Here is an 18,051-nt window from a genome sequence, read left to right on the forward strand (position 1 = left end):
ATGCTTCTGTTTTCTGATTCTCATGCAGTCTCCCCATCACAGCCCCCACTCAGCAGTGGCTGCTGCCCTTTGCCCCTTGTGGGGTACTGGGTGCAGGAATAGGGAGGTTGGGAACAGGCAGGCATGGGTAGTACCATCCTCTGGGCTGATCCCCACCACAGCATGTTGGACAGGAACTTGGCAGAATGAGCCTCTAGCCTACCCCTGATCCAGGAACCTAGTGCATCTGGAGGTCTCTTGTCCACTGTGGGTTGGGCTATTAGGCTGGTGAGAAGGGTAGACTCCCTTCCTCCTGACAGAAAAGCAGTGATTGGTCTAATGGCTAGTGGAGGGAGGGAGTTTGAGGGCCATGTGGGGCCACATTCTCCCCTGCTTGATAGGGTCTACAGTCGCTGCACCAGGATCCCCATACCTCAGGGAACACTACATTAAATAGCAAATTAAGGAAAGGAAAAAGATTTATATTTAAAATTTTTAACAACATGTATTTCTTGCTTTTTGAACAAAGAGCCCCACATTTTCGTTGTATACCAAGCCCTGCAAATATGCAGCCAGTCCTGCTTTCAAGCCTCCTTTCCCTAGGGAAGGATTAATTTTCAGTTTGTGAGCATCTTCTACCTGTCTCAAAAGCCTGAAGATGTGACCATGCTTTCCATGTGAATTTGCGACCTCCATACAGAAGCAGATACAAATCATGGGTCTTAAGCTCATATAATATGAGACACCCCTTTAAAAAATTATAAATATGAAATTGCTAGATCCCCTTACAGGACTTTGGAGGAGGCCTGTGCAAGTGAGGGGTCCTGAAGCTTGTGCCTCATTAGCTTTATAGTAACTCTACCCCTTCATTCATAGCATGCTTTTCACCCACCTGTGGGTCTATTTTAAGAATAAAAAAAACTAAAAATATTCTACAGAAATATAACTATTTTACATGCACACACATATACTAAAATTACCAGAACAAGGACATCTTTTATATTTTTTTACTGAAATATGGTTGATATACAATATTAGTTTAAAGTCTCCAACACAGTCGTTCAACAGTTACCTGTATTTTTAAATCCTCACCCCAACTAGTGCAGTTACTATCAGCATAGGAAGATGTTACAGAATCATTGGCTGTATTCTAAAAACTGAACTGTTATCCCTGTGACCTGCCAGTATTATGATTGAGAATTTTGTGTCCATTTATCCCCCTCAGCCTCAAAATCCACCCACACCAACCCTTCTCCCATAGTAACCACCAGTCACTTCTAGGTGTCTATGAAGTCTACTGCTGTCTTGTTCATTTTGTTTTGTTGTGTTCTCAGATACCACAAATAAAAATCATATGGCATTTGTCTTTTCTCTTCCTGGTTTATTTCAATGAGCATAATATCCTCTAGGTCCATCCATGTTGTCACAAATGGTGGGATTTCTTTCTTTTTATGGCTGAATAATATTCCATTGTGCATATGTACCACATCTTCTTTATCCATTATCTATTGATATGCATTTTGGTTGCTACTATGTCTTGGCTATTGTAAACAATGCAGCAATAAGCATAGAGGTGCACATATCTTTTCAACTCAGTGATTTTGTTTTCTTCAGGTGAATTCCTAGAAGTGGAGTTACTGCGTGATATGGTATTTCTATTTTTTGTTTTTTTGAGAAAACTCCATACTGCTTTTCACAATGGCTGCCCCAGTTTACACACCCATCAACAGTGTAGGAGGGTTCCAACAGTTGTGAGGTGATATATCATTGTGGTTTTGATTTGCATTTCTCTCATGATTAGTGATGTGGAGCATCTTTTCATGTGCTTGTTGACCATCTGTATTTCTTCTTTGGAAAAATGTCTGTTCAGGTCCTCTGCCCATTTTTTAATTGTGTTATTTGGTTTTTTGGTGTTGAGGTATATGAGTTCTTTATATATTTTGGATGTTAACTATATTTGAATATTTTGGATAAATTGTTTATGAATATATTCTCCCATACTGTGGGTGGCCTTTTGTTTTGTAGATAGGGTCCTTTGCTGTGCAGAAGCTTTTTAGTTTGATATCGTTCCACTTGTTCATTTTGCCTTGCCTGGGGAGATGTGTCCAGGAAAAAATTGCTCATGCTTATGTCCAAGAGAGTTTTGCCTATGTTTTCTTCTAAAAGTTTTCTGTTTTTGTGTCTCATATTTAGGTCCGTAATGCATTTTGAGTTTGCTTTTGTGTATGAAGTTAGACAGTGATCCAGATTCATTGTCTTGCATGTAGCTGGCCAGTTTTCTCAACATCAGTTATTGAAGAGAATGCCTTTTTCCCATTGTATATTCATGGCTCCTTTATTGGATATTAATTACTCATATATGCATGGGTTTATATCTGGACTCTATTTTCTGTTCCATTGATGTTTGGGTCTGTTCTTGTGCTGGCACCATGCTGTTTTGATTACTGTAGCTTTGTAGTAGAGCTTAAAGTCAGGGAACATAATACCCACAGCTTTGTTCTTAGGATTGCTTTGGCTATTTGGGGGATTGCTTTCATGATTCTATGAGTTTTAGGATTTGTTGCTCTAGTTCAGTGCCATTGGTATTGTGACAGGGATAGCACTGAATCTGTAAATTGCTTTGGGAAGCATGGCCATTTTGACAATATTCTTCCTATCCATGAGCATGGAATAGGTTTCCTTTTATTTGTGTCATCTTTAGTTTCTCTCATGAGTGTTACATAGTTTTCAGAGTCCATGTCTTTCACCTCCTAGGTATTTTATTCTTTTTGATGCAATTTTAGATGGAATTGTTTCCCTGATTTCTCTTTCTGCTAGTTCATTGTTAGTATACAGGAATGCAACAGATCTGTGTATTAATTTTGTATCCTGCAACTTTGCTGAATCCACTTATTAGTTCTATTCTTTTTGGGTGGAGACTAGGGTTTTCTATATATAGTATCATGTCATTTGCAAATGGTGACAGTTTTACTTCTTCATTACCAAATTGGATGCCTTTTATCTCTTTGTCCTGTCTGATTGCCATGGCTAGCACTTCCAGTACTATGTTGAATAAAAGTGGTGGGAGTGGACATTCTTATCTTGCTTCTGATCTTAGAGGAAAAGCTTTCAGCTTTTCACCATTGAGTATGATGATACCTGTGGGTTTTTCATATATGGCTTTTATATGTTGAAGTATGTTCCCTCTATACTCATTTTATTGAGAGTCTTTATCATGAATGGATGTTGAATTTTGTCAAATGTTTTTTCAGCATCTATTGAGATGATAACATGTATTTTACCCTTCAATTTTTAATGCCATGTGTCATGTTGATAGATTTATGAATATTGTACCATCCTTGCATTGCTGGAATAAATCCCACATGGTCATGATGGATGATCCTTTTGATATACTTTTGAATGTGTTTTGTTAATATTTTGTTGATGAATTTCGTATCTATGTTCATCAGGGATATTGGTCTAAAGTTTTCTCTTTTTGTAGTGTCTATCTAGTTTTGATATTAGAGTGATGCTGGCCTCATAGAATGAGTTTGGAAGTATTCCTTCATTTTATACTTTTTGGAGTTTTTTTTTTTTGAGAGGACATCTCTCATATTTATTGAGCATATAGTTGTTAACAACAATAAAATTCTATACAGGGGACTCAATGCACAATCATTAATCAACCCCAAGCCTAATTCTCAACAGTCTCCAATCTTCTGAAGCATAATGAACAAGTTTTTACATGGTGAACAAGTTCTTACATAGTGAGTATGTTCATACATGGTGAACAGTGCAAGGGCATTCATCACAGAAACTTTCGGTTTTGATCACGCATCATGAACTATAAACAATCAGGTCAATTATGATTATTCGTTTGATTTTTTTAAATTTTAAAGACAGCACTTTAATAAAATACGTCAAAAGATGTTGACAAGAAACTTGTCAAAGAGTAAGGGCAATAATTTAAAAATAACGACATCTACTGGAATTTTTTAATTGAAAAAGGAGTTGGAGACTCTGAAACTTTCTGTATTGTACACCTCATCACATTGCAAAGATACTCAATTTTTTTCTTTCCTTTCAGAACAACTTTTATTTGTTTCCTTAGCTTCAACATTCTTCTATTGGAGAGTTTTTGCAGGGGAATGTAGACAGCTTTTGTTTCTGACGCTTCATGATTGGCCTCTCAATGTCTTTTTTTTGTTTTGTTTTGTTTTTGCTTTTGGTTTTTTTTGAGAGGGCATCTCTCATATTTATTGATCAAATGGTTGTTAACAACAATGAAATTCTGTATAGGGGACTCAATGCACAATCATTAATCAACCCCAAGCCTAATTCTCAACAGTCTCCAATCTTCTGAAGCATAATGAACAAGTTTTTACATGGTGAACAAGTTCTTACATAGTGAGTATGTTCATACATGGTGAACAGTGCAAGGGCATTCATCACAGAAACTTTCGGTTTTGATCACGCATCATGAACTATAAACAATCAGGTCAATTATGATTATTCGTTTGATTTTTTTAAATTTTAAAGACAGCACTTTAATAAAATACGTCAAAAGATGTTGACAAGAAACTTGTCAAAGAGTAAGGGCAATAATTTAAAAATAACGACATCTACTGGAATTTTTTAATTGAAAAAGGAGTTGGAGACTCTGAAACTTTCTGTATTGTACACCTCATCACATTGCAAAGATACTCAATTTTTTTCTTTCCTTTCAGAACAACTTTTATTTGTTTCCTTAGCTTCAACATTCTTCTATTGGAGAGTTTTTGCAGGGGAATGTAGACAGCTTTTGTTTCTGACGCTTCATGATTGGCCTCTCAATGTCTTTTTTTTGTTTTGTTTTGTTTTTGCTTTTGGTTTTTTTTGAGAGGGCATCTCTCATATTTATTGATCAAATGGTTGTTAACAACAATGAAATTCTGTATAGGGGACTCAATGCACAATCATTAATCAACCCCAAGCCTAATTCTCAACAGTCTCCAATCTTCTGAAGCATAACGAACAAGTTCTTACATGGTGAACAAATTCTTACATAGTGAATAAATTCTTACATGGTGAACAGTGCAAGGGCAGTCATCACAGAAACTTTCAGTTTTGATCATGCATCATGATGAACTATAAACAATCAGGTCAATTATGATTATTCATTTGCTTTTTATACTTGATTTATATGTGAATCCCACATTTCTCCCTTATTATTATTATTATGTTTTTTTTTAATAAAGTGCTGAAGTGGTAGGTAGATGCAAGATAAAGGTAGAAAACATAGTTTAGTGCTGTAAGAGGGCAAATGTAGATGATCAGGTGTGTGCCTATAGACTAAGTATTAATCCAAGTTAGACAAGGGCAACAAAACATCCACAGATGCAGAAGATTTCTCTCAAAAAAGGGGAGGGGGTGAGGTTCTAAGCCTCACCTCTGTTGATCCCCAATTTCTCACCTGATGGCCCCCCTGCGACTGTGCCTGTCTTAGGTTGTTCCTCCCTTGAAGAATCTTATCCGTCTCTGGCTAACCAGTCATCTTCTGGGGCCATACAGGGAAATGTAAAGTTGGCAAGTGAGAGAGAAGCAATATTGTTTGAAAATGTTAGCTTTTTACTTCTTTGCAGATTTATGCCCTGTGGCTTCTATGCCCAGCATTTGTCTTGAGGTATCTATCATTTGAAAGAATTATGATACTCGGTAATTTCATGAGGCACGATTTCTACTTAGGGGTTGTAATTATGAAGGAAGAAGAGAAGCTATAGAAGTAGCAGATGGAAGAAAACATGGGAAGATTGATTATTTCTTTGACATATCTTCTTGTAGTGTAACATAAGCGTGTCTTTTTGGAATATTTTAAGGATGGGTTTTATCTTTTCTTTCAATGTTTGGTAAAATTCAGCTGTGAATCTATCTGGTCTTGGATTTTGTTTGTTGGGAGTTTTTTCATTATCAATTCAATTTCATTGCTGGTAATTGGTCTGTTCAGATTTTCTGTTTCTTTCTTGGTCAGTCTTGGAAGGTTGTATTTTTCTAGGAATTTGCCCATTTCTTCTAGATTGTCCAATTTACTGACATATAATTTTTCATAGAATTCTCTAATAATTCTTTGTATTTCTATGGTGTTGGTTGTGACTATTCCTGTTTTGTTTCTGATTTTATTATGTCCTTTATCTTTTTTCTTGATAAGTTGGGCTTGGGGTTGTCTATTTTGTTTATCTTCTCAAAGAACCAGTTCTTGATTTCACTAATTTCTTCTATTATTTTATTAATTTCTGCTCTGGTCTTTATTATGTCCCTCTTTCTACTAACTTTGGGTTTCACTTGTTCTTCTTTCTCTAGTTTCTTTTTTTGTGTGTTTAGACTGTTTATTTGGGATTGTTCTTGTTTCTTGAGGTAGGTCTGTATTGCTATGTACTTCCCTCTTAGAACTGCTTTTGCGGCTTCCCACAAATTTTGAACTGTTGTATTTCTCTTTTCATTTGTCTCCATGTATTGCTTGATTTCTACTTTGATTTGTTCATTGATTATTTAGAAGTGTGTTGTTTAGCCTCCATTTGTTTGTGGTGGTTTTTTATGTTGTTGTTTGTGTAATTTATTTCTAGTTTCATACCATTTTGGTCTGAGAAACTGCTTGATACAATTTCAATCTTTTTTAATGTACTGAGGCTCTTTTTATGTCCTAGTATGTGATCTGTTCTAGAGAACAGTCCATGTGCATTTGAGAAAAATGTGTATCCTGCTGCTTTTGGGTGTAATATTCTACAGATATCTATTAAATCCATCTGATCTAATATATTTTCAGTGCCTATGTTTCCTTATTTATTTTCTCTCTGGTTGATCTGTCCACTGATGTAGATATTATTTATCTTTATAAAATTCTACTGGAGATTCATTTCCCCACACACCAATTCTATGTTCCTATGAACCTTTCCTAGATAGTTGAAATACAATAAACATTGCAAGTGCTGTCTGTCAAAATGAATAAGGAAAGCTCATTAAAAATGGAGTTGGGAAGCTCTGAACGGGGAGCTCTCACACACCTCCACAAATACCTCCAAACAGGAGGAAGCTTACTTTACATTCTACAGAAGGAGGAAGGAAGCATTTCTCCTTGTCAAGCAATAGCCCAGCCAATGAGAAACTGTTACACTCAGCCAATGAGAAACATACTGATTTCTCTGAAACAGCAGCTCCAAAATTCCTCCTTTCCTCCATGAAAGCAAGACTCTCTCCTCTGTTCTCCAGACTTGCCTATGGTTTGCCATAGTTTGTTTGTCCCAAATTGCAACTTTCTTCTATTACTGAATAAACTCATTTTGCTGGTAGAATAGCAGGCTCTTTTTTTTTAAAGGTCATCCTAATTTAGGACTCCTAATTCAAGGGGGAATAAAAACTTGCTACATTGTGGGAAAATATTGTTTAAAGTCTGAATTATTCATATTAAGCATCTAACCTGAAAATTCCCCAGAGAGTTGCCTTTCATTACTCTGTATGGAACAAATTTTATTTTAAACTCTGTAATGAAATAGCCAAGCATAGATGACTGAAGATTAGGTTGTGGGCTCTGTCAAGGACAGAAAATTTTTGGCAAACAATTTCACCTACTATTGAGAAATACGATTTATTAAGTTGGATAAAGAAAAAACTTCATCTCAGTTTGGTTGAAATTGATGTTATTTGTGAAGTTCTTTTGTAAAAGAAATGGTCTCAATGAATTATGAAAGTTTTTGTTTGTATCAATAAGAATAGACTCTTTTATTATAGTAGTAGCCTATTCTCTCAGAGGCTTGATCACAACAAATACTTCTTGCTCATTCTACATGCTGAACCCAGTTCAAAAAGATGTTCTCTGTTCATCTTAGTGACTCAGAGACTAATGCCCAAAGATGTCCATCTCAAAACGTGCTTCTGTGATCACTATGAAGTAGAAGTCACAGTAGAAGAGCAACATGTGAATATTGCACTGACTCTTAAAGGATATGCCTGGGAGTGACACATCATTTATACTCACATTTCATTGGTCAAAATAAATTACGTGTCGATGTCTAACTTCAAGAGGCAGAGAAGTACAATCCTATCATATATCCAGAAGGAATTAGAATATTTAGAACAGCCCCAATGGCTTCTCCCCTTTTGATTCATTCTATTTCTGACATGCAAAATATACTCACCCACTCCCTAAGGAAGAAAGCCTCAAAATTCATGCATTTATGGAATCAATTTCATAACCTGAGACCTTTGGGTAAGGTATGGTAGTTTCAAATCATGATGATACTTATCTAGGTCCTATGTGTTCCTGTGAAATAAAGAAAACAAAATAATCTGCCTCCTCCCACCCAATATATAATGGTGGTACTGGAATAGGATAAGTATAATAAATACTCTCCTTGGGAAACTTGCAAATACACAGCAAATAGAGGACTGCACAAATTCTGAAATCCTGCAGTGAGGAACTTTTGAGAGGCCCCTACCTGTGATTACCTGATTAAAGAATGTTATCTGATTAAGACATGATTTTGAGAAGCTCCTTTTGCTCATTAATCTCTGGTGTCCATGACTTTGCCTTCTGAAAGATTCTTCCTTTTCCATTTTCCTCTTCTATTGAATTTTAAGGGGACATTGAAGAATATTCAGGACTGAACAGCCTTCTCAGCTCAGTTTGTGCTGGTGGACAGTGGAAGGCCTGAGGGTTGTTTTAAATTTCAAATAGTCACAGTCTCTTTTGGTCTAGGCATGTAGCTCTTTTGGCAATACAACTCTGTCATAATTTTGTGAAATTTTTTATCTGTGATTCTTGTATACTGTACTTGCCAGTAGTCATGCCCATAGTTCTTTTTGAGACATGGTTCTATGATGTGTTTTTGCTTCCTTGTACCCATCTCTTTCTTAATTGTAAATGTGTGTATGTTGAGGTTACTATGTTTTGGTGAGAGAACCAGAATTAAATTATTTTCCCTGAGCCATTTTGACCAATTTAAAGGATTTACTGGGTGTCACTCGTTTGTTGCTGTAGCATAGTTTATACTTACACAGTATAGATATTGATACAGAAATTGGTACTTGGAATGAGGTGCTGCCATAATAAAATGTCTAAAAATATCAAGTATTAATAAATTTAAAATTGGTATATATATATATATATATATATATATATATATATATATATATATAACTCCTATTACACATATATAACCAGTTAGTATGCCCATCCTGTTGCAACTAACATGTGTATAGGCTCCCCGCAAAAGACTTTGGGGTGAGCATAGTATAGTGCTAATAAGTACACTAGAAAATGTTCTTGGCTATATTATCTTAGGCAGGTTACTTGACTTCTCAGCCTGAATTTTTCCATCTGTGAAATTCTATTACAAACAAACCTTTATGTACTGTATAACTGTTTGCTAAGTGCTTTCACATAGCTTTCTCCCCTTTAATCCGCAGAAAGCCTTATAAAAGAAGTTATTAGCATTTCTCTTTTAGATGAGGAAACTAGAACTCAAAGAGACTAAATGACTTGCCTAAAATTTACCAAATAATGACAGAGTCAAGACTCCCAACTTAATTTTCCTATGTGTCTTCTGCTCCCACCTCAGTTACTCCTTGTTTTTAAGGGTCAAAATTCTCAAATTTCATAAAAAATGTATAATGTATATTTGTATTACTTTTAATCATATACCAAGATGTCACAGAGTGATGGTATGGTGACAAGAATTTTGCCATCTGACTTCCATTATTTTCCATTATTAAAGGACTGACAGACCCTGAAACAGGGCTACATCTTCCTTAAATTGTTCAAAGTAGCATACAACATTTCAAAGAATATAGAATTTTTACAAAGTGCTATTTCTTTCATTCCAACCATATAAATCAAAAAGCTTACATTCAAAAGAGGGAATATGAATATGAATACGGGCAAAACTAGTTCTGAGTTGTTAAATGTTTAGGACAAATCAGTAATATTCTGAATTCCAGTTCATTGATGCAGAATATGACTCAAAGCCAAAATACAATGTTTGGGACAATTTAGGAAGAAGAATTTCCCTTACTTGAGTTTCATGTTACAACTAAGAGACTATCTCTTCCTCATTAAGCAAAACTAATTGAAAACAACTTTTGACTGAATACTTAATCTTCTATCTCAGGTTTTACTGTTTTTACAGGAAATGCAATGAGAATTATCTGGTCTGTGACCTAAAGCAGTGCATAGAAAAAAATTCTTAAAGGGATATTTCAAAGAAGGGGTAGAATATTTTGCTCTGAAGTTAATAGTTTTTTAGGGAGTGAGCGTGAAAATTATATTTTCTCTGTTGTGTGTGTCTTGGGTTTCACTAATGGACATCAGTATTTCTTGAACTATTTTAAAAATGTCCATTACTTAAAATAAATGGAAACATTTGATAAAATCTAGAATGTTGGAATTTCAAAGCATTTGGATGTGAGATATTGTGGGTGAGAACAATTTCATGAAATCAGAAAAAAATTTTTAAACATTATGTTGGCATGGATACACACATACTTGGAAATTTGCTCACTAAGATCAACTTTTGTTGTGTTTATTTTAGTGACTCATCTGTTGAATACTTTCTCTTCCTGATTCATTTTCCCAATTGTAGCAGAGGCTGACAGATGTGCAGTTAAATACTGTCCCACCCCCCCCCTTCCACTATGATAAAAGATATATTTTTGGAAGCCATACTTCTTGTCCTTGTTTTTCCTGTTGCTAGATGTGGTCACATGAGTAAGTTTGCTCAAATGGAATTTGAGTAGCCTTGGCCTGTAAAAATGTCCCACACATGCTTCTCTAGAATGGTAGCCTGCCTCCAAGATGGCCTCCAGTGATTCTTGACTCCAGGTATTTATGTCCCTGTGTAATCCCCTATTCCACTGCATTGGCTGACCTATACAATTAATAAGATATTGCAGAAATGATAGAAATATGGTTTTCAAGTCTAGATCATGAAAGATATTGTGACTTACATTTTGCCTCTTTTAGATCACTTTCTCTGAGGAAAGCCTGCTATCATGTCATGAGGACATTCAAACAGTTCTATAAAGAGATCTGTGTGGCAAAGAACAGAGGCCACCTTCCCATAGGCAGCATTAAGTGAACCACATTGGAAGCAAATACTTCGGCCCTTGTTGAGCTTTCAAATGACTGTAACAACAGATACGTGACTGCAAACTCATGAAAGACATTGAGCCAGAAACATTAAGCTAAGCTACTTCCAAATTCCTGACTCACAGAAACTTTGAGATAATAAATATTAAACTTTTGTTTAAGCTGATAGATTTGTTATGCATCAATAGATAACTGATAAATCCAGTCACTGGATGGCAATGATTATGGCAATCTTGGAAGCCATGTGTTGAAGAATACAGAACTATAATCAGCTCACGTTCCTGCATGACCACATAGAGGAGAGTTTCCTCTAGTTGCTCTACTCCCCGCATCAACCTGCATTGCTGAGAGAGAAAAAAAACCCTTTCCAACCATAACATTTTTGGATGTAAATTTTACAGTAGTTTAGTTTGTCCTAACTAATGTATCAACTTTGTATTCAATTTTTTTCTGAATTTAAGTCTTATGTGTATATGAGGATATTATTCCTCTGAGCCAGGATTACTATTGGAATGGTTCTTTAAACACTTTATCAAAAACATTTTATTGGTTAAAAGGCATGTGATTAAATATTCAAAGCACTTTCCTTACCTGTAAATCCTATTTTATTTGCCTAGCACTGTATGTTTACTAGCACAGTTGCAGTTGATACTGGTGAGCAGTGTCTGGTAATGGCTTACAGCTAGCCCTCTTCTCCAGAAAATTGCTGTAAACTAATGGGAATGAACTCACTCAGGAAGTTATGCTTCCTATGCAAATGACCCACAACTGACTGGTATAAAATTCCAGTCCTCTTGCCACACAAAGTGACAGGTCTATGATGCTGTTTATATCCAGAACCCTACCTGTTGTAGACTGAGCCAAAGCTAGACTTTACCTAATACTGGATCTTTGCATAGCAGGTTTTTTTTATTTTTGCTTCCCTATCATTCTCCTTCCCCATCCTTTTTAGGTTTTTCCCAAAGAGTGCTTCCTCAATAAACCATATGCACCCAAATCCCTATCTCAGATTCTGCTTCCAGGGAATCTGATCTAAAACAGCCTATTTCCATGAAACTGGATAGGAGAGGTGAGATCTTCTCAGTTATTTATACTACTGATATATTTGGTTCATGAGTGAAGGAAGTATATTTTCAGTCCAAAACCTTGAAAAAGACTTCAAAACAGAAAAACAAGAGTGAAAATTAAGCTGATAATCTGAAGATATCAACAAAATCAGTAAATTCTCATATTGATTAAGAAAAACACATAAATCACCAGTATCAGAAATAAAAGAGAGGTCATCATTATAAATCCTACAGACATTAAAAGGGTAATAAGATATGAAAAATGTACACAAAAAAATCTGACAACTAAGATAAAATGGGTAAATTTATTGAAAATTGATAAATGAAATTTTCCAAAGTCAACACAGATTAAACAGAAAATCGTAATGGTCCTATACGTATTAAAGAAATTAAATACATTGTCAAAAACTTTCCAAAACAGAACACTCTAGATCCAAATGGCTTCATTGGTGCATTCTACCAAACAATCACAGAGGAAATGACACTGGTCTTACAAAAACTCTTACAGAAAATAGAGGAGGGAACACTTTCCTACGTTTTTGTGAGACTGTCATAACCCTAATTCTAAAACCTGACATAGACATTACAAGAAAGGAAATTATCTACCAATATCTCTCATAAACAGACAAAAAAAGTCCTTGAAAAATTGATTAATTGAATCCATCAATATATAACAGGAATCATATGCCATGACCAGGAAGGGTGTAGCCCAAGAAGCAAGGTTTATTTAACACTCAAAAAGCAATCACTATAACCATATTAGCGGAAAAAAAGGAAAAAAATCTATAAGATCATTTCCCTACATGTGGAAAAAGTATTTATCAAAATTCATCACCCATTTATAAAAATACCCATAACAAACTAAGAACGTGAAGGAGCTTCCTCCGTTTCATAAAAGGCAGGTACAAAAATCTGCAGCTAATGATAATACATTGAATGTTTTCCTCCTAAAATTGGAAACAAAGAATTGAGGGAGGCGCAATTTCCCAACTTCTACTCAACATTGCAATGGAAGTCCTAGCTATTGCAATAAAGCCAGAAAAATAAAAATAATAAAGATTGGAAAGAAGAAGTATATCCATCTCTTTACAGATTTTTAAAAAGTTATATGCTTTCTAATTTTTTTTACCAGGGTTGTGAGTAAAATAAATGGAATTGCATAAAAAGTCCTTGAGTTAAAATGAATTTTCCCTGAGTTAAGAGTTTTTAGTTTTAAGGATTTATACTGTAAGTTATTCTAATTGCAATTGTGTAACTAAACCTAGGCAAAAGTGCAGTAATAGAAATTTATTTTAGTGCCTTACTGTCTTTTGAGGTTTTAAGCATATCTTTCATATATTCTGATAGCTCCCTGGGTGTCTAACCACCTAATGTCCATAGGCAATACACCCTCCCAGTCTGTTTTTCTTCAATAATATCTAATTTTTCAAAATGCTTTCTTTTTTTTAAAACTCTTTTGTCATTATTTCAGACCCCTGATCACACAGAGGGAAACATCTGAAAAATTTTCATATAGTAAGCTCACAATTAAATGTGTTGTCTTTCATAAGGACATTTGCATTGAAAGAGCGTATTTATAAGCAATTATAACAAAGTTAAGATTACAGACAGACTATAGGATGGGAATATATTAAACATTTAGTATAGTCATTTCATATAGTAGGCTAAGCATCTGGTTTGTCCTTTAAAAAAACAATTTAAAACATTTTAAATTATATATTTAAAAATATTTAAAGCATCAATGAACTATAAGAATATAAAGAATTCTAAGATCAAGGACTAAAAGAGGGAGGAAACTCAGAGAAGTATAGTGTAGCATTTTAGCCAGTCTTCTTACTCATTGTACTGGCTGTATTGTATGGATTTGAACTTTGGCTCTCATGGACTCACAGGACCCACAGAGCAGAAAACAAAGACCAGACCAGGGCTCTCCAAAAGTAGTAGTTACTAGGAGTTCCTCCTCTGCTAAGGTAAAGCTGAGAAATCAAAGTTCTAAATAGTGTAAACATGACCTGGAAATAAACCCACCCTTTTCCTGTCCCTGGTATCCACAAAGAAAATAGTTTTCTATCTTAGCATTGAGCAGAAGAGGTAAAAATGTTGCTAAGAATTTGGTGTCACAAGATGGCCCTCACACAAGTTTTTAGCACAAATTCACAGAAACTGTGTGTTCCCCCCTTTTAAAACTACAGAATTAAAATTTGTACTATACTTTAAGAAATAATATGTAATAAACTTCAAAGTGTGCATCAGCAATAAAATGTTACCAAAACATACCAATACCAAAGTATACCCAAAAGACCATATGAGGTTTGTCCCAATAATTAAGGATTGGTTTAATAGTGTAATCAGTTAATATAATTTACCACATTAACAGGTTAAAGGAGAAAATTTATACAATCATTTCAACAGTTGCAGAAAAGGTGTTTGATAACATTTAATATTCATTCATAATAAAAACTCCTAGCTAACTAGACATATAAGGAGTTCTTCAGCCTAATTTAAAAATAAATAAAACTCAAGAAGATGTTATATTTAATGATTATTAAAATAATTTTATCCAAGAGTGGAAACAAGACAAGGATACTCCCTTCTATTTAACACCAAACTGCATGTACTAGTCTTTGAAGAAAAACAAGAACAAAATATACAAAGAATAGAGATTGGAAAGGGAGAAAACAGTATCATTGTTCTCAAAAGATATTGTTGTAGGCAAACAAATCAAAATGAGCCATCAATAAAATTTTTTTCCGGCTTTACTGATATATAATTGACCACCAATAAATTTTTAGTGAATGGGAATATTAAAAAAGATGTCAGATACTACTAACTCTATAAAAATTACATATATATATATATGACAACATGTTATATATAAACATATACTAAATCTGTAAATATATATTAAGTATATATATATACATCACAAATGTATGTTTTCAAAAACAATGAAATACCTGGGTAGTAATCTAATAAAATATGTGCAAAACTTTAAAAAAAAGACCAGAAGACTCTATATCATAAAGATATCTATTGTTCCTGATTTGATCTACAGAATCAATGCAATCTTAATAAAATCTCCAAGACATTTTCTTAAAGTAGAACTTCATAGTTCTAAAATCTAAAATTTGTATGGAAATATAAAGGACCAAAATAGTTAAGTCATTCTTGAAGAGGATGAATAAATTTAGGGGACTTGCCGTATAGATTTCAGGATATTATAAAGTGTTAGTTCATTTGATAGTGTAGCATTAGTGCTGGAGAGACAAATAGATCAATGGAATGGAACTAAAACCCAGAAATAGACACTGGCATATATAGATAATAGATATATGACAGAAATGGTACTGCAGAGATGGGAAAAGAGCAGATCTTTCAATAAATGGTACTGGATAAAGATATCTGTGGGGGGAAAAATTACATTGGATCTCTATCCCACACTATAATCAAAATGAATTTCTGGGGGAAATAAAGACCAAAAAAATCAGAAAAAAATTAAAGCCTGCAAAAGATAATATAGGAAAATATCTTCATGACAACAGAGTATAAGAGCATTTCATAAAGCAGAGTCAAGAGCAGAGGAAAAGATTCATTTGTAACCTACATTAAAATTAAGAACTTCTGATCATCAAAAGGCACCACAGTCAGAAGGAAGAAGATGGTGGAGAAAGAAGGGAAGGTGGAAACCTCCTCCTACATACATACCAAGGAAGCAACTACAACAAATATAACTAACCCTGAAAATGATCTGAAGACTATAGAACAGGCCATTTTCACCTGGTGAAGAAGAGAAGACCACATTGAGATGGGTAAAGTGGCAGAACAGCAGTCAGTCAGGACCCAATACCTTCTCCCATCCCAGCCCACAAGCAGGGGAAGAGGATTTAGTAGGTAGGGGATAATCATTCAGGACTTGTGCATACCTGGTTCAGGGAGACTTGGAGCACTCTAGGAGACTGAGATTCCTGTAGCTTGTGGAGGACCACTGTACTCTATGATCTGAGACCCAACACAGAGGCAGCAGTTTCAAAGGCTTATCAGCAGCAGAAAGTGTGCTAGAGGGGTAGAGGGAGCTTTCTCTGGAGGAGAAAGGGTGGGTGGACTATGGTTCCCCAGCCCTCCCTCAGCCTAACAGATTGGGTACTGGTGGGAGCCACCTCTAAATGCTCCATATCTCTTGCCATAGACTCAGTCCCAAGAAGTGCCTCCCTGAACACCTGCCGCAGCCAGCCTACTCAGCCCAGCAGTGGTCAGACTTTGCTGTCTGGCAGGTGGAAGAAGAACACTTTCCTTGCTTTCCCAGCTCTCCTTCAGCTCAGCTGTGGGGTCCTGGCAGGAGACAGCTCTAAACTTTCCATCTCCCTCACTGGCAGCTCAGCCTCTCAGCAGCATTTCCCATGCACCTCCCCTACGAGGCCACCTGGCCAATCAGTGGCCACCTTCTCTGACTGGCAGGCAGAGGGTGACCCCCCCACAATAAACCCCATCAGAAGGGCCACATGGTCCACAAAGAGCACAGAAGTGATCTGTCAATCTTTGCTGACAGAGATCAGCTGCTGCCCACAAACAGGCAGAAAGGTGGCCCTGCCACAGCCCACCAACAACTGAACTGACACTGCAAAGGAGAACCAGGCACTGGTGAGCAAAAAGTCTTGAGCTTCTGGGTACCACAGGACTGCTTCTTCATAAAGCCATTACTTTCTAGACCAGGAGGCATAGCTGGTCTATCTAGTACAAAGGAAGAAACACAGAAACCCACACAAAATGGGGAGGCAGAGGATCATGTTCCAAACAAAAGAACTGGACAAGACACCAGAAAAGGGCTAAATGAAATGGAGATTACCAATATTCTTGATAAAGATTTCAAAGTAACGGTCTTATAGATGCTTACTGACCTGGGGAAAAGAACTGATGATCTTAGTGAAAACTTCAACAAAAAGCCACTAAGAACTGAAGAATAGAGTAACTGAAATGAAAAATGCAATGGAAGGAATTAATAGCAGACAGCTGAAAGTAGAGGAAAGATTCAGTGAGATGGAAAATAAAGAACAGGAAAACAACAAAACTGAGGAACAGAGAAAAAAGGACTTCTAAAGATGAGAAGATGTTAAGAGAGCTGTGTGACAACTCCAAAAGAAACAATATTCACATAATAGGGGTACTTGATGGAGAAAAGAGATACAAAGGAGTAGAAAGTCTCTTTGAAGAAATGATAGCTGAAAACCTCCCCAATCTAGGGAAGAAAAGTGCAGGTCCTGGAAGCAGAGAGAGCCCCTAACAAAAGGAACACGCTAAGTTCAACCAAATATTAAAGAAGAGATAAAACACATACATCTTAAAATATTCCAAAAAATATGAGAAGGGAATACTTCCAAGTTCATTCTACTAGGCCAGATTACTGTAATGCCAAAACCAGACAGACACTACAAAAAAAGAAAATTACAAATATCCCTAATGAACAAAATTCCTCAACAAAATATTAACAAACCAAATTCAAAAATACATCAAAAGGATCATCCATCATAACCAAATGGGCTTTATTCCAGCAATGAAAGGATGGTAAACATTCATAAATCTATCAATGTGATACACCACATTAAAAAATGAAGGATAAAAACCATTTTATCATCTCAGTAGATGCTGAAAAAAGCATTTGACAAAATTTAACACCCATTCATGACAAAGACTCTCAAGAAAATGGATATAGAGGGAACAAACCACAATATAATAAAGGCCATATATGACAAACCCACTGTAATATATCATACCCAATGGCAAAAGTTGGAAGCTTTTCCTGTAAGATCCAGGAACAAGACAAGGATGACCACTCTCACCACTTTTATTCACTGCAATTCTAGCCATGGAAATCAGATAAGATAGTAATAAAAGGCATCCAAATTGTTAAGTAAA

Source organism: Manis javanica, chromosome 1 (genome assembly GCF_040802235.1).
Source record: "Manis javanica isolate MJ-LG chromosome 1, MJ_LKY, whole genome shotgun sequence".
Lineage (NCBI taxonomy): Eukaryota > Metazoa > Chordata > Mammalia > Pholidota > Manidae > Manis > Manis javanica.